Source organism: Rhinichthys klamathensis, unplaced genomic scaffold (genome assembly GCF_029890125.1).
Source record: "Rhinichthys klamathensis goyatoka isolate OS25496 unplaced genomic scaffold, OSU_Roscu_1.1 h1tg000076l_1, whole genome shotgun sequence".
NCBI lineage: Eukaryota > Metazoa > Chordata > Actinopteri > Cypriniformes > Leuciscidae > Rhinichthys > Rhinichthys klamathensis.
The window spans coordinates 3,747,880-3,762,560 of NW_026606618.1; the positions used below are offsets into that span (position 1 = coordinate 3,747,880).

At 34.3% G+C, this 14,681-nt stretch overlaps 1 protein-coding gene across 2 annotated transcripts in view; it reads left to right on the forward strand.

Annotated features, from left to right (window-relative positions):
- Positions 1-14,681, forward strand: part of galnt18a (UDP-N-acetyl-alpha-D-galactosamine:polypeptide N-acetylgalactosaminyltransferase 18a) — a 99,486-nt gene that overhangs the window by 43,265 nt on the left and 41,540 nt on the right. The window lies entirely within an intron of this gene.

Consider the following 14,681-nt stretch of genomic DNA (forward strand, 5'->3'; position numbering starts at 1 on the left):
TGACTTTTTGCCTTTGGTTTTTGACTTTTAAAAGTTTGCTTTGTGAAACATGCTGAAAGAAATTATTTGATTAACTTAATTAAGTCCTACATGATAAGGTTTCTAATGAAACAACCCTGAGCATTTAAAAACCTCAGTTCTGCATAACATTCATTCCTTTTAGCACTGCTTTAATGAGAAAGTGATTGTGGAAATACTGAAATTCGTGAATAATTCACTGCTCAATGTCATGGATTAATAGCAAGACATGAAAATCGCCCACTATTTTCTTTTTGCCAATGAAAGAATAATTGTCCGTGTCGGAGTGTGGAATCCATTCAGAACAGCAGACTTACCTACAGTGTCTCAAAGTCTTAGTTATTATATTCACAAGCTCTTTGAATGGGTTAGGAAATGCATTGACCGATGATCATTTAGCTCAGTGTGGTGCACATCATGGCCAGCATTTCCCAGCAGGCCCACCAAATTATTAGCAACAAAAGGTTTTAAAGTCATTTCTGCGGAAAGCACAGTGGGCTGTATTCTATAAGTGAAAACCTCTAGGAAGAGAGACCATTTCATATACATTTACATTATGGCAGTTTGCCTGTAGCTATGTCAAGCTAGCATGGAGGTATTGCTAGTGACTTGAATGTTTTAATTACCCAGAAGAACTGATAAATGTGAGACCTGCCTCCATTTCACACTCTGCAGGGTTGCTTGAACTCCCAGCTGTGTGTCGTTTGACAGCTTCGGCTTGACTTTGAAAGGCTGTTAGCACACTCCAGTTAAAGAGGCTAATGTTCGTGATTCCAAGCTAGCGCCTGTCACAGACCGCAGTGATGCTTCACATCTCAAGTGCAGTGCTGTACCACGTGAGCTACTGAGTAAGTTTACTACCACACTACGTTAGAAAAACCAAACATATGGAGCACGTTATGTGATGTTAATCTGATGTCAAAATGTATTAGTTTACAAATCAATAGAGCTGTGTGGAATATAATAAACTAGGCCACTCTACTTTTGTCTGATGTTTTCATTTTGATTTTTACAAAACGATCATGCATGAATGTGAAAACAAAGTGCAGGATGTTATAAAGCGCAATAAGCCACAAAAAATCTAATGTGTAACATTTTAGTAGATCCATGATTTAGGTCTTAACATAATAAACCTTCTGTTTAAAACTGTTATTAACGTTGATCAAGCAACAAAAGGAAAGAGGGAATCACTCACTGCTCTTTACGAAATAACTTTTGCAGCGTTAATAATAATCAATTTATTTGTAATTAATACATATTTCATTATTTTTACATTTGATTAATAATTAAATTTCTGTATTATTTCTTACCTGAATGCTTCTGTTAAATAGATGTTAAAGGAAAAAAAGGAAAAAGTACTGTTAATTTATTTTTCATTCTCATATTGTATTTGTTCTGCTGTTTGTTTTTTGCATCTTTGTTCTTATTTTTAATAACAAAGATATAATAACAGAAAGAACTATATGTGATTATTAATTTAGTAATTATTATTAATAAAAGAATGGGAGGAAAAGATGCATCGTGATGCATTGAGAATCGTTTTATAACCGAATCATGATCGTTACCCTCTGAATTCTATCGAATTGTGAGGCAAGTGAAGATTCAACACCTCTTCAAATCAAGCACTATGGTCAATCAAAGCATAGAATAGTGTAAGGAACTGTGAAAAGTCTTTTTTTAATCATAATTTGTGTGAAAAGGAATAAAAGTTTTACTGCCACTATTGTGTTAATTTCAGCTGGAAACTGCAGTGAATTGTATGAATTGCTTACGTTTTTGGAGTTTTGCAACAATGTAGGTAGAAGCATATTTTTCCAATGAGCCCATTTTGAATTTGTCAGCTAACCAGTTTACTCTCCTTCATGCTGTTTTTAAAACCTAATGACTTCATGTTACCATTTAACTCTCCTTAATGTTGATTGAAAACTCTATGGCTTTTTCTCCTGTGGAAATTTGGAAGGCCGTGCTTGTTTATTTTTAATGCACACACAATGAATAAAAACTGAAGCTTTGAAACATCAAAAAAGGATGCAAAAGCACCATCAAATTTCTGTAAGGAACATACTGAAATCCAAGTCATTATTCTTCACTACTGCTCCGACCGGATCATTGTGTCGTGTTAAGTTGAACTCAATAACCAGATCATTCACTGAATGATTGAATCAGACTGATTCATTGAGAATATCTGACGGCAAAGAATGATTCCTTCATCAATAATTGTCATGAATACGCCAAGAACAGCTTGTTTTGTGTTCCACTGAAGAAAGAAAGTCAAACATGTTTGAAATAACATGAGGGTGAGCAATTGATGACAGAATCTTTTTAAGTCTCTATTGTATTTGTGGTCTTGTCTTGTCAGACTGACTGTAAATCATCACAGTCTGATAGAATGGGGCTGTTAGGATTGTGATGTTTTAGCTGTGTGTCTCTGAGTAAGGCTTACTTTGGCATACATGTATGATTCACATGCTCAAACATGTCTCTGTGAAGTTTGAAACCATTGCGTTTCGGTTACATCAGTGGCATCTTGGAGGCATCAAGTGCTTCTAACATCTGAAGCACTTCAGATTTGTGGAGATGGGATATTCATAGGAACACGCCAATTGAAACCGACTTTGTTGCTGCGTAATGGTATGCGCCTCTCAAGTGGGGTACTTGGCATGCACTCGGGTGTAATATATCCTACGGCAGATCATAAAAAATTAATTGATTATTTAGTTGCCAGGACATTCACGGCCATTGTCTGATCTATTAATGTATGTGTCTTGTAGCTTCAGTTGGGTATTTAATGTGCCTTAAAGAAGGCGACAGGATCTGTCAACTTGGATGTCTCATCAGCTGTCGTCATGGCGCCGGCAGGATATTTGAACCCAGCAGATGCTTACATAACAGCTCTTAATGAGAAGAGCAGCCAAAATGGCATTCATCACCAGTGAGTGGTTCACTTAGCAGCTTGGTCATTTCCACTGTTGTGAATATAACACCTATGCGCTCTTAACAGTTTTATGTGATCTGATTAGGCCTGACATTTTGAGAGGTAGACATTTGGATTCAATTAATTGAAGGAGCAGGATGTCAGTTGTACATTTGTTGTCAGTTGCATTCAGTGCCTAATTTGGGTCACTGTACGATGGTTTCAGTCTTCTGTCCGTTGTATTTGTGGAAGACATTTTCTGAAACTTTGGCTGCAAAGGAACATATTGCAAAGGCGTGTATTTTGAAAAAATAAATGGAGCAACCAAAATGATATTATGTCAACAGTTCTCCCACTTGTTTTCTTCTGCTGATGTGGATGATATACTGTTCTAAAATATTACTATATACTAAAATATTATTTATTCGGTGTCGCCGCGACACCACTACTAAATATACACTTCGAAACATAGTGTAACCTGTGTAGTCTGACTCCTGAATGAATTACTCTTATGAGCCGGTTCTTTTAATGATTAAAAAACCACCACGCAGCCTGCTGTCTGACTCTTGAACGAATGACTCTTATGAGTCTGTTCTTTTTAGTGAATCAAAAACTTACAGAGCAATCAGGTGTAGTCCGACTCCCGAACAAATGAGTCTTGTGAGTCAGTTCTTTTAATGAATCAAAAACATACAGTGCAACCAGTGTAGTCTGACTTCTGAACAAATTACTCTTGTGAACTAGTTCTTTTTAGTGAATCCAAAACATACAGTAAAAATTGTGTAAACAAATAACTTTTTAGTGAGTCAAACACCTACATCGTCAACTAACTGTAAGATTTTGATCAGTAGTACTGACTGGTTGTTCAAATGACATTGTGTAGTTGAAGTTTTGTCAGTATTTTATAAATGTTAATGAATGAAAAATGGCAGGATTTTTGCTTGTTTAGCACTGTTGTTTAATACTAGAAAAGTGAAAATTCTGTCATTAATTACTCACCCTAGAGTGTTTCCAAACCTGTATGAATTTCTTTCTTCTGCTGAACACAAAGGAAGATATTTTTAAAGAATGTCTGTTACCAAACAAGCCTAGGGCCCCATTGACTTCAATAGTATGGGAAAAAAAATACAATGGAAGTCAATGGGGCCCATCAACTGTTTGGTTACTGACATTCTTCTAAATTTATTTTGTGTTCAACAGAAGAAAGAAACTCATGCAGGTTTGGAACAACTTGAGGGTGAGAAAATGATGAATGAACAGAATTTTCACTTTTGGGTGAACTATCCCTTAAGGCCAATTATTTGATTGCATTAATGCTGCATTTTAATTGAAGTGATCTCATCTCGAAATGACTTTGCAATGCAATTGCTCAATAGTGGCCCATTTTCTGCCTCTCTTGTGGTCAGACAGATGGCCGGCCTGGACTGCGGATCACGTTCTGCTTCGCTCTCCTCAGGACCGGCTCTGGCTCCAGGCTGAGCCAGGTCATCGAATCCAGCCTCACTTGCTCTCTCTGTCACCATCCCCGGAAGGCTGCAAAAACTCTCAGAGAAATTGAATAAAATATATTTCCTGGGTTTGCCAGCAAGCTGTCTTGTTCCATAAGCTGCTCAGAGTGTGATGGAGGGGAAGGCAAATGTGTGCAGATGGAGCGTTTAAACTGTCAGGACACGTACCTTCTGTTTCTGTAGTCCTGGGTTCCTGTCTCAGGACACAATATTGTTTAATGACGGTGGTTGGGACATTAGCCCTGTAGCCATCCTACTTTCAAGGGATTCATGTCCTATACTCGGAAAAATAAATAAATAAAAATGCTGCTTGGCGGTTATGGTCTGGCATTAATGGTCAGGGAAGATAGATATGAATCTCTGGGTTTTAAAGGCCAAGCCTCCCTTTCCCCTCTGTTTTTCTTCCTTTTTCCTCTCTAGTCCTCTTACAGTCTCTTATGCTCACCAAGGCAGCATTTACTGATCAAAAATACAGTAACAATTTGGTGCTCAAGAAACATGTATTATCAATGTTGAAAACAGTTGTGCTGCTTAATATTTTTGTGGAAACCGTGATAATTTTTTTTTAGGATTCTTTGATAAACAAAGTTCAAAAGAACAGCATTTATTTAAAAATAGAAATATTTTCTAACATCATAAACGTCTTTACAGTCACTCTAAAGAAATGCAATGCATCCTTGCTAAATAATAATATTAATTTCTTTAAAAATAAAAAAAGATCTCACTGACCCCAAAAATCTCCATGAGTTTTTCTGGAAATATTAATCTTAATAAATAAAGTGAATTTGGAATGTGTCAGCTGCATTTAAATCGTTAAAATGACTATAAGTGTACACCTTGCATATTCTATAGGGTTGTAACAAGTCACAATATATCGCAATACAAAAATGCAACAATATATATCGTGGATAGTGACGATATGTATTGTGAATAGGCCTATTCACCCAAAATGAAAATTACATGAGAAGAAATTCAAGTTTTCAGAGTTTTAGTGTCAGTATGATATTAAACTACTATATATAAGATATTTGGATATACTATATATTGAATATAATGTATAATAATGCAATGGGGGAATATTTGTGGGTCCTGATAATGCCAAATATCTTATGTTACCAGTAAAAAGTGGCCTACATTATTTTAAATATAATCTAGTCAGTGACAGAGTGCAATTCGTCTAAAATAATTCTGTATTGTCAGCTTCAGAATCATGAATATTTTCATTCTGGTGTCAACATTGTCCTGCAGCACCAAGTCCAAGCCTATTCATTTACACCCACAATGTAATACCAAATTTAACCATTTTAATCAACAGTACATTTTTTGTTAACCTTTCACCATATGTCTTGGAGTATCGCAATAATAACGTATCGTGAGTTCAGTATCGTGATATGTATCGAATCGTGACATGAGGGAATCGGAACACCTCTAGTTTAATGCATGCAGGTTTCTACTTTGCTCGGAAATAACATTAGTTTAATTATTATGATGGAAGAATTGTGTATTTAAAAATTCTCCAGCAAGGGAAGCTCTAAAATATTCCAGTGGCCATGTATAAGAAATATGCATAAGAAATCAACAATTAAATGTGATTCATTCTAGCTCTTTGGAAAAGGCAGAAGTAATTACAAACATATCGGAAACATGAATTTCGCTGAGTGCTCGCTAACTTCTGATGTCTTTCATCTGAAATATGCGCTTAATATAATCGCTTTGAGGGTAATAAGGTCGGTCTGACCCATATCAGTATAATTAGTCTACTTTGAAAACTGTGTAATGAAAAGGGATGAAGCCAGATAACAGGTCTATGAGATCCAGGAAACGCAAAGTGGCATGAATATATTAGATAGCACAGGAATCTGCATACAGTACTGTTGGCAAAAAAAAGGTTTTAAGCTAGTTATTTACACGATGGACTCGATGATGGTGAGATCAGATCATATCGGCTGTTGTCAGACTCCTTGTCCATACAAAAATCTCACTGGATTATTACAATTAATGGCAAAAAGGATGTTTGGAAATGTAAACTTATTTCCTACTGACACACTACAGCAAAAGATATAAATAACTGGCTTAAAACCTCTTTTTTTGTACAAATACAAACGTGGCTAGAAAGTGACCTCCATTGTCCTTGGAAAAAGTCAATTCAAGCTTATCATTGTCATTGTACAGTTATAAGATTTTATTTTATTTTAATTTCTTAAGGACACTGACAACTGGAGTAATGGTGAAGCCTTGGTGAATATAAGAGACTTCTTTCAAAAACATTTTACTGACTCCAAACCTTTGAATCTATAAGGAAATACACGTACCGACATGAAATATAAGTAATTTAAAAAAGTACAAGTATAATACAAAAGTAATATAAATACACAAATCCGTTAATAATGTTGCAGGTATGGTCATGGAATAACTAAGGCTTTCCATATTACATAGATGTGTATGGAATAATATATCCAAGAATGCTGTCTAAAAGACCCCTTATGCAACGAGTAATACCAGAATTGATGGAGCATTTCAGAGCCATTCACAGCACTATCTGTCATGGTTACAGATGCTCTTGCTGTGTAGTACAGCTTGTGGAAATGGCTTTGGGCATCTGGTCATTGTGTTCTGCAATGTGAAGCTTTTCTAGCAGCTCTTGACTGGCCTGAATGTATAATGACGCTGTTAGTGTGCAGAGAGACGATCCGGCACTGAGATATGTGCAAAACAGCACGAGAGACTTTCAGATGTGTTGAAATACAAGAGCTATTTGGATTAGGATACACTGCATTGAAAGAAAGCAATAAACTGTTTTATGATTGTGTCTGTGCCAAATATTTGCACTGGCATAATAACGTGAACCAAATTGCTACAAACAATAAACAGAAGTGTGTTTAGAGCTGTTTGCATTGTCCGATGGTCTAAATCGTTGCATGAAATTTCCGAGATAGTGGACTGTGCATGTAGTATGGCATCATTTATTCACGGCATATTAAAAAACTTTTTAGACGATGTGAAAAAATCGTTGTTGTGTATCTGTGCTCACCTCACTTAATTTAATCAAGTAGAGTATCCCGTTACCTCATAGTCATGCACTTCCTTTCTTACAGCAGCAGCTTTAAAACTATTGTTGCATCTTCACATAATTAATGTATCTTAGGAGATGCAGGTGGAAAACATTATGCATTATTTATTACCGGTGATCTATGGGTATAACAATGGGTAACTTTGGTCTTGTGTACTTTCTGAAATAGCTCTTTTAAAATGCACTTTTCACTCTTTGTTTAACTGATTTCATTTGTCTACTAACAAATTAAATGGATTAGAAAATAAATAATTTATATTTAATGATTTTTAAATATTTATTCATATTTAATTTATCTGCTAACATGGTACAGCAGTGTTGTTAATTATATACTATTATAGTATTTATACTATTTTTATATTTTTAATTTTAATGTTAAAATAATTTTTAATGTTGTTTGTATGTCTATGTGACGTTTTTTAATATACTTTAAGACAAGTCATGTACAAAATCCAATTAATCAACACCATTGCTGAGTATTTTCTCCTTAAAACTGAAGTGATCTAAAGAGTTTCAAAAACGCGGTTTGAAATCGCTGGTGTTTCTGACGTCACAAACATGTAACCAATCCCGTCGACGTGCGGGCCGGGACTTTTCCACAGTGAACTCAAAAACACATTTAAGAAGGGACTGGTAAAATCGAGTACATGTAACAATATAGCAGGTGAATTATGTAAATTATGTGTGTTATGATGAACTATATGCCTTTCTTCACTTCTGTTCTGTTCAAAGCGTTTCTAACTCAAAGCTGACTGACTCTGAGATGGCGAACGGGAACATGGTATATGTATTAGCAACACATTATTAGCTGTTTGAGATAGAAAGAAGTCAAGCCAAAGGCTAATCATATTAATTACCGTTATGTGTCTGACGTTGTAGAGAGCGAAACATAAATGCGTTATCATTCTGATACATCGACTTTTAGACGACCCTGTATAATTCACTCTTCTGAATCAGTTTCTGGTTCAAACATATACAGTATGGCTGAATTAAACCAATATTTCCACTTGTCATTATGTATCGTTTACTAAAATAATGCATTTGTAAAATTGTATTGACTGCAGGGAGACTTTAAAGTTGTAGTAATTTAGTCAATTTTGTGCTTTTGCCCTTTTTTTATTTCTATTTAGCTTTCATTTATTTTTATTTCAGTTTTATGAATTTTAGTACTGTACTTAAACTTATTTTATTTCAAGGCAACATTTCTCATTTTAGATATCATCTAATATTTATGTTTTATTTTATTTAAGCTATTTTGCTATTTTTGCAGAATTATTTTATATAATTACATTTATTTTATCTCAAGCATGCATTATTTTACACTTGTCTTTTCTCTCCTTGGTAAGCAAGTACGCTAACTTTAAAAAAAAAAAGAAGAAGAAAGTTTGTCATGATGAAAACAACACCACGTCTGATTTTTTTTTTAACAAAAAAATTCATAAAAATCACTTTCACTCAAGAAATATTGTGTTATTATTAGAATGGTTATGTCACTTTTAATGGTCGAATATCTGGGTCTGTTAAAACAATAAAACAATACAAATCTTTACATAAAATACATTTGAAAAGTACAAGAATAATGAAAGCTTTGAATAAAGCTTCCCAGACAGTTTTAATATGACCTTCAAGTTAAAATCAGTTAGCTTTAATAAAAATCAATCCCTGGGAAATAAAAGTGGCTGTAGATGAAGAAACACCCATATATTGTTTTTCCAGTGATATGCGTATCATATATGCTTATTGTGTGTATTGTATTCTATTTTTTCGGGAATCAGAGCTGTTGGCCTGCTGCGTTGTCTCATTGGTCTATGGGTTTGACAGCAAAACATTAGGTCAGCTATGTAACTCATTAGGGTCATGTGAGTTCTCTCATATTTTGGCTTTCGATGTCGTCTTGGGTCTGTGAGTCAGAGTCATCCTCAGACCTCTTCAGAAAAATACACATGCACACAAACCACAAGTGACATGCGCGCTCATGTGAACCCTTCATTTGTGGCAAAGAGATTCTCCGAAATGTCAGAAGGACATGATGTTTTTGCATTTGCAGGCTGTTTGCATGCGCTCTTCAATAGTTTGGGTTACATGCTGGGTGTCTTGTTTTACATTCGCTCCATAGAGCTGGCACTGACAGGCAGACGCCAGCATGCCACAGGCGAGGTCAGAAATGCTAGCCGTCCGTTGTGACGCAACCCTCCCGAGGCGTTCACATTTTAAAAGGAGAAACTACTTTCTTTTGGATTGGATCCTTACTATTTTTCTCTCACAACCTTAATCTTTTCTTCTAGCTGTGTTTTAAAGGAATGGTTCTCCCTCATGTCGTTCCAAACCTGTTTGACTTTCTTTCTTCCGTGGAAAATATTGGATAATGTATTCTCTCAAAGCTAGCGTATGACTTCGGAAGACTTGTAATGGTGCACCACTGTTATGATACTTTAATGGTGCTTTTTTTTGTCATTTTGAACCTCCACAGTCCCAGTCCTCGTTGTTTTTCATTATATTGAAAAGATTGGCCTTCAAAAATGTATCTGGTGTTCCACAGATAAAAAGAAAGCCAGGTTTTGGTAGTAAAGAGATATTTTTAATGGAAATACTACCTGATTACTATACCCTTTTTTAAAATATTTAATCTGTAGCTTACAGTGTTTTTTTATTTTGTTGATGGCCAAAGAGATGAAAAAGTAATTTACTTAGCAGTGAGAACTTAATCTAACAATCAGGGCTGTAAGTACATACATGGTGTGTAGTGTGGGGGTTTGTCTCATCAACTTTACTGAGCACAGCGGTTAAGGATTATAATAATTGATTTCATACAACCTTGTAAAATGAGCTTATAGTTTTTGTGGACTCTCTATTTGCTGAGTAAAGGCCATGTTAGTACTTCTTCGGCAAGCATGAATATTTTTATTAGTCACTTATTTCATACATTGAATAAGTCTTCACTTTTTTAACAGTAGTTTGAAAATGGTTATTGCATTAAAAACAATTCCTGTCACTGGTGAGGTCGTTGCAAAGATATATGTCTTTTAAATGTTACTATTTAAATATTTATTTTCTATATTTTATATTGTATTGCTGGGTGCAAATTGTGTGATGCTGAAAAATAAGAATTTAATATTATTTAAAAAAAAGATGTGGGAGAAATTATATTGTAATCATAATAGTTTTTTAGAATTGAAATAATGTTGATTTTGCCATGAATATAGCCATTGCTGCTGATATGGTGTAAAATCATAAAACAATTATTAATATAAAGGGGGGAAAGTGCATGATGGTGGAAAAATATGTATTTATTTTTGTGGATTTGATTATAATTATCGCTATATTTGGTGAGTAAAGACCATCTTAGTACTACTTTGGCAAGAATTAATATTTTTATTAGCAATTTATTTCATACTGCTTTAGTTTGAAAATGGTTATTGCTTTAAAAAACTTTTTTTGGCGTTTCTACAGGAGGTTGTAAAGTTATGAATGTTTTTAAATTATGTTAATTTGAATGATTGTTTATGTTTTATAATTATTTTATGCATTATATATTTATTTTATATGTTTAATATTATTGTATTGCTGTGTGCAAAGTGTATGATGATGAAAGAATGTCTATTTATTTGATGACGATAATTATAATTATAATATAAAGGCGGGCTTTTGTCTGTTGGGTTAGAGGAGCTATTGTGATATAATATAGAATTATAAGTAATTAGCCCAGTTGGAACCTATCCATAACATTTGAAGTATACATTTTTAACCTGTATTTATTCCAAACAAAAATAAGAACAATATGTCAGAAAGGGTGATGATTTAAAGAAAATGAATGGCTAAGTTAATTTTAGCATGTTTAGTCTCTAACTTCAGTTGGCTTGTTGCTTAGCATTTCTGTATGTAATTTAATTATTATCAGTGTGATTTCCACATACCTACTGCTGTTCAGAAGACAAGGCTGAAATGAATCACAGTAGGTGCTATAAGCAAACTTTAAAGTCTTCCTTTTGTTCACATCATATAAAAATATCCTTTTTTTCAACCTACTCCCACTGATCTGTCAGGTTCTGCAGAGTCTCTGTTTGACTCTCTCCTCTTTTCTTAGCATGATACAAAACAACAGTGCCATTGAAACTGCATAGATTATCGTCTGAATCTAAAGTCATTTCGAGCACAACGACGACAGAGGACACCTGTTTAGAGTATTTACTCTGCATATCAGTGTGGTCATGTTGAGACTACCTGAATTACATGTTGAACTGAACTTCTAAACAAAATAATGGAGGCTTTTTGGACCATAAATACTGTTATTCATCTTGCAGCTTGATTCCCAGCCAGTAAAACGTTGTGGCCTGTTTTCTGTTGGCTCTATTTGAATGTAGGCTAGTATGCTGAATAGATCTGGAACGAGGCTAAGCTCTATTTTACTGTAAACGTGACTCTCAAGCCGCATGCCTAGCCTTCTATTTGACTAATTCGAGCCACAGTCCTATGTTGAGATCGCTGATGCTGTTTGGAAATAATTGAAAAGAAGATAATGGTCACAAAGTAAGGTAGAAATCAAGAATAGATTTTTTAAAATTATTATTATTTATGATTTCGGATGTAAATGTAAAGGAATGGCAGCCTAAAATGGAATACACGACAGCCCCTTAAAAGGTGTTTATAGTTTGTGAAAGCAGTGTCTTCTGCTGTGAAGTTGGTTTCAAACTGTGTGTCTGCAGTGGCAAAGATGAATGATTCTCCCCAGACCAGCTTTTTGCAGTGGCTGTAATTAAATAACCTCTGCTGTTAATTAGCATTCCTTAATTACCTGCATTGCATTGGCCTTTCATTATTCTTTGAGCATTGCCAGGGCTCTTTCCCCTGTTCTGCCTGCGTACTCAGCAGTCATAGTTCTACAACCTGTCATATTTTCTTAGTTTTTGAATGTGATGTAGTGGAAGATATTTGCTGTCTATGCAGCTTGATGGAGAGTTTCTGCAAGAAGGATTGGCTTTCCTCAAGACCTTGATGGGATCGCCAAGTTGATGAATGGAAGTTACAGTAGAAATGGAATGATAATTTTTCGTGGTAATAGTTTCCAAACTGCAACGGGCTGTCTTCCATTGCAAAGTAGGGTGTTATCATACCATAATACCGTAGTATTAAATAATGCCATTGTATACACTACAGTACTCCCAGGTATTGTCACGTCCAAATATGGATTTACCATGGTACATAGTAAAAACACATAATTTTACCTTAGTATCATGTTTTAAAAAAAACATGGTATTTTTTTCATTGTGTTGTTCCTCATATTAGTTTATTTATTTATTTATTCATTCATTGTACAGCACTTTGGTCAACTTTTTTTTAAATAATTTTTTTAAATGTGCTTTATAAATACATATTGATTGATTGATTGATTAATTTTTGTGTGTGTGATTATATTTAATTATATTAGAATGAATTGTTTTATGGCATTGTTAATATTAATGCATTAATAATAATAATTATTATTATTATTAAATATGTCAATTATTAATAATACTATTTCAGTTGTTATTAAAATGTATACTATTATTATTATTACTGTTATTATTGAATAATAATAATAATTGTAATATTTATATAAAAAACAAATATTTAAATATGTATGAATAATAATAATAATACTTATTAGTAAATATTAAAATTATTATTATTATTATTATTCAATAATAACACTAATTTATTTATTAATAATAATTATTATTATTTAACATTTACATTTACATTTAGTCATTTAGCAGACGCTTTTATCCAAAGCGACTTACAACTGAGGACTAAACCAAGCGAGTCATCGTGAAGAGGCAAAAACAACGCAAGAAGTGCTCAAAATACAAAGTTCAGACACAGCTCGGAGTAGCATAAGCCAGGCAAGCGAGGATTTAGAGCAGGGGTGGGGAACCTTTTTCCTATCAAGGGCCATTTACAATTTTTTAACATTCTTTAAGGGCCATTGTAATGAGGTTCAGTGTTTGGAAGGAAGAAGAGAGGTTCGGCGTGACTGGGACTCGTACGTTTTATTCAGAGGTTTAGTGGTAAAAAAAGAGGTGGGTAAACTATAAATTCTGGTGGACCACGACGTGGTCACCCGGTAAGGTGGGCCACTGCCTACCGGTGTATGTGTATCTCCTGATGACATTGCTATAGGCAGGGCTCGACATTAAGCCTTTTCATACGCTTGTCAAAAAAGTTTCTCGTCCGAATTTTTTTTTTTTTTTTGTTAATTTATTCTGAAACAATATTCTCATCAGTGTTCAATTAGCTTTGATATTTAAATCGGCATATTGTAATATTTGCACCTTTAAAGGGCATCCCCTCCCCCAATATTATTAAATGTATGCTTCATCTTTCATTTTAAATTCCTAAATTTGATCAATAAATTAAATTATTTCGAATAATAAGACACTATAGGGCTGATCAAATTAAATCATACACTGAAAAATTACAATTGCATAAAATAATGTCATGAAATAGATTTAAATTTACAAATTAGAAACGTTGGAAAGAATGATCTACTTTTAAACATAACACGAAACCGCCAGTAGGTGGCGGCAGGCGACCGTCTTAATGAGTGAGTCATTGATTCATTCATGATTCAAACGATTTGTTCAAACGGCTGATTCATTCAAGATTGAGACAGATGTTTATGAATTAAATGGGTCATTGAATCTTTGACTCAATCGATTCATTCAAAATGCTGAATCATTCAGTAATGAAAACAGGTTGAGTGTTCCTGTGAGATGACCCGTGGTTCTGCTGTGATTTTTGTTTGGAACTATTTTCGCTGCTGAAACAGAACAAAAACAGCCAATATTGCATCTAAAATGTAAGTGACTAAATTTTAACTGTTTATTGAACTGTTGTTGGAAATTAATGTTGTTGTTGGAAATTAATGTCACATTTTCAATCGTGATGGTGTTCAGGAAAAATAATTGAGGTTGCTTAACATATGTTCAAAATATAAAAACTCCACATTTCGATTTTTTATAGGCAGTATGTTGTTAACTGAGTGTGTTGTGTGTGCGCTTAGTGTAGATTTCTCCTCGAGAGGCTGCGCGAGCGTCAACAGCGCAACCGTCAGTAATAGTCAACAACACTGACAGTAATGCAGCGCAATATGAAGAGTTCGTCTTAGGTTTAACAACCTATGAAACTAATAATT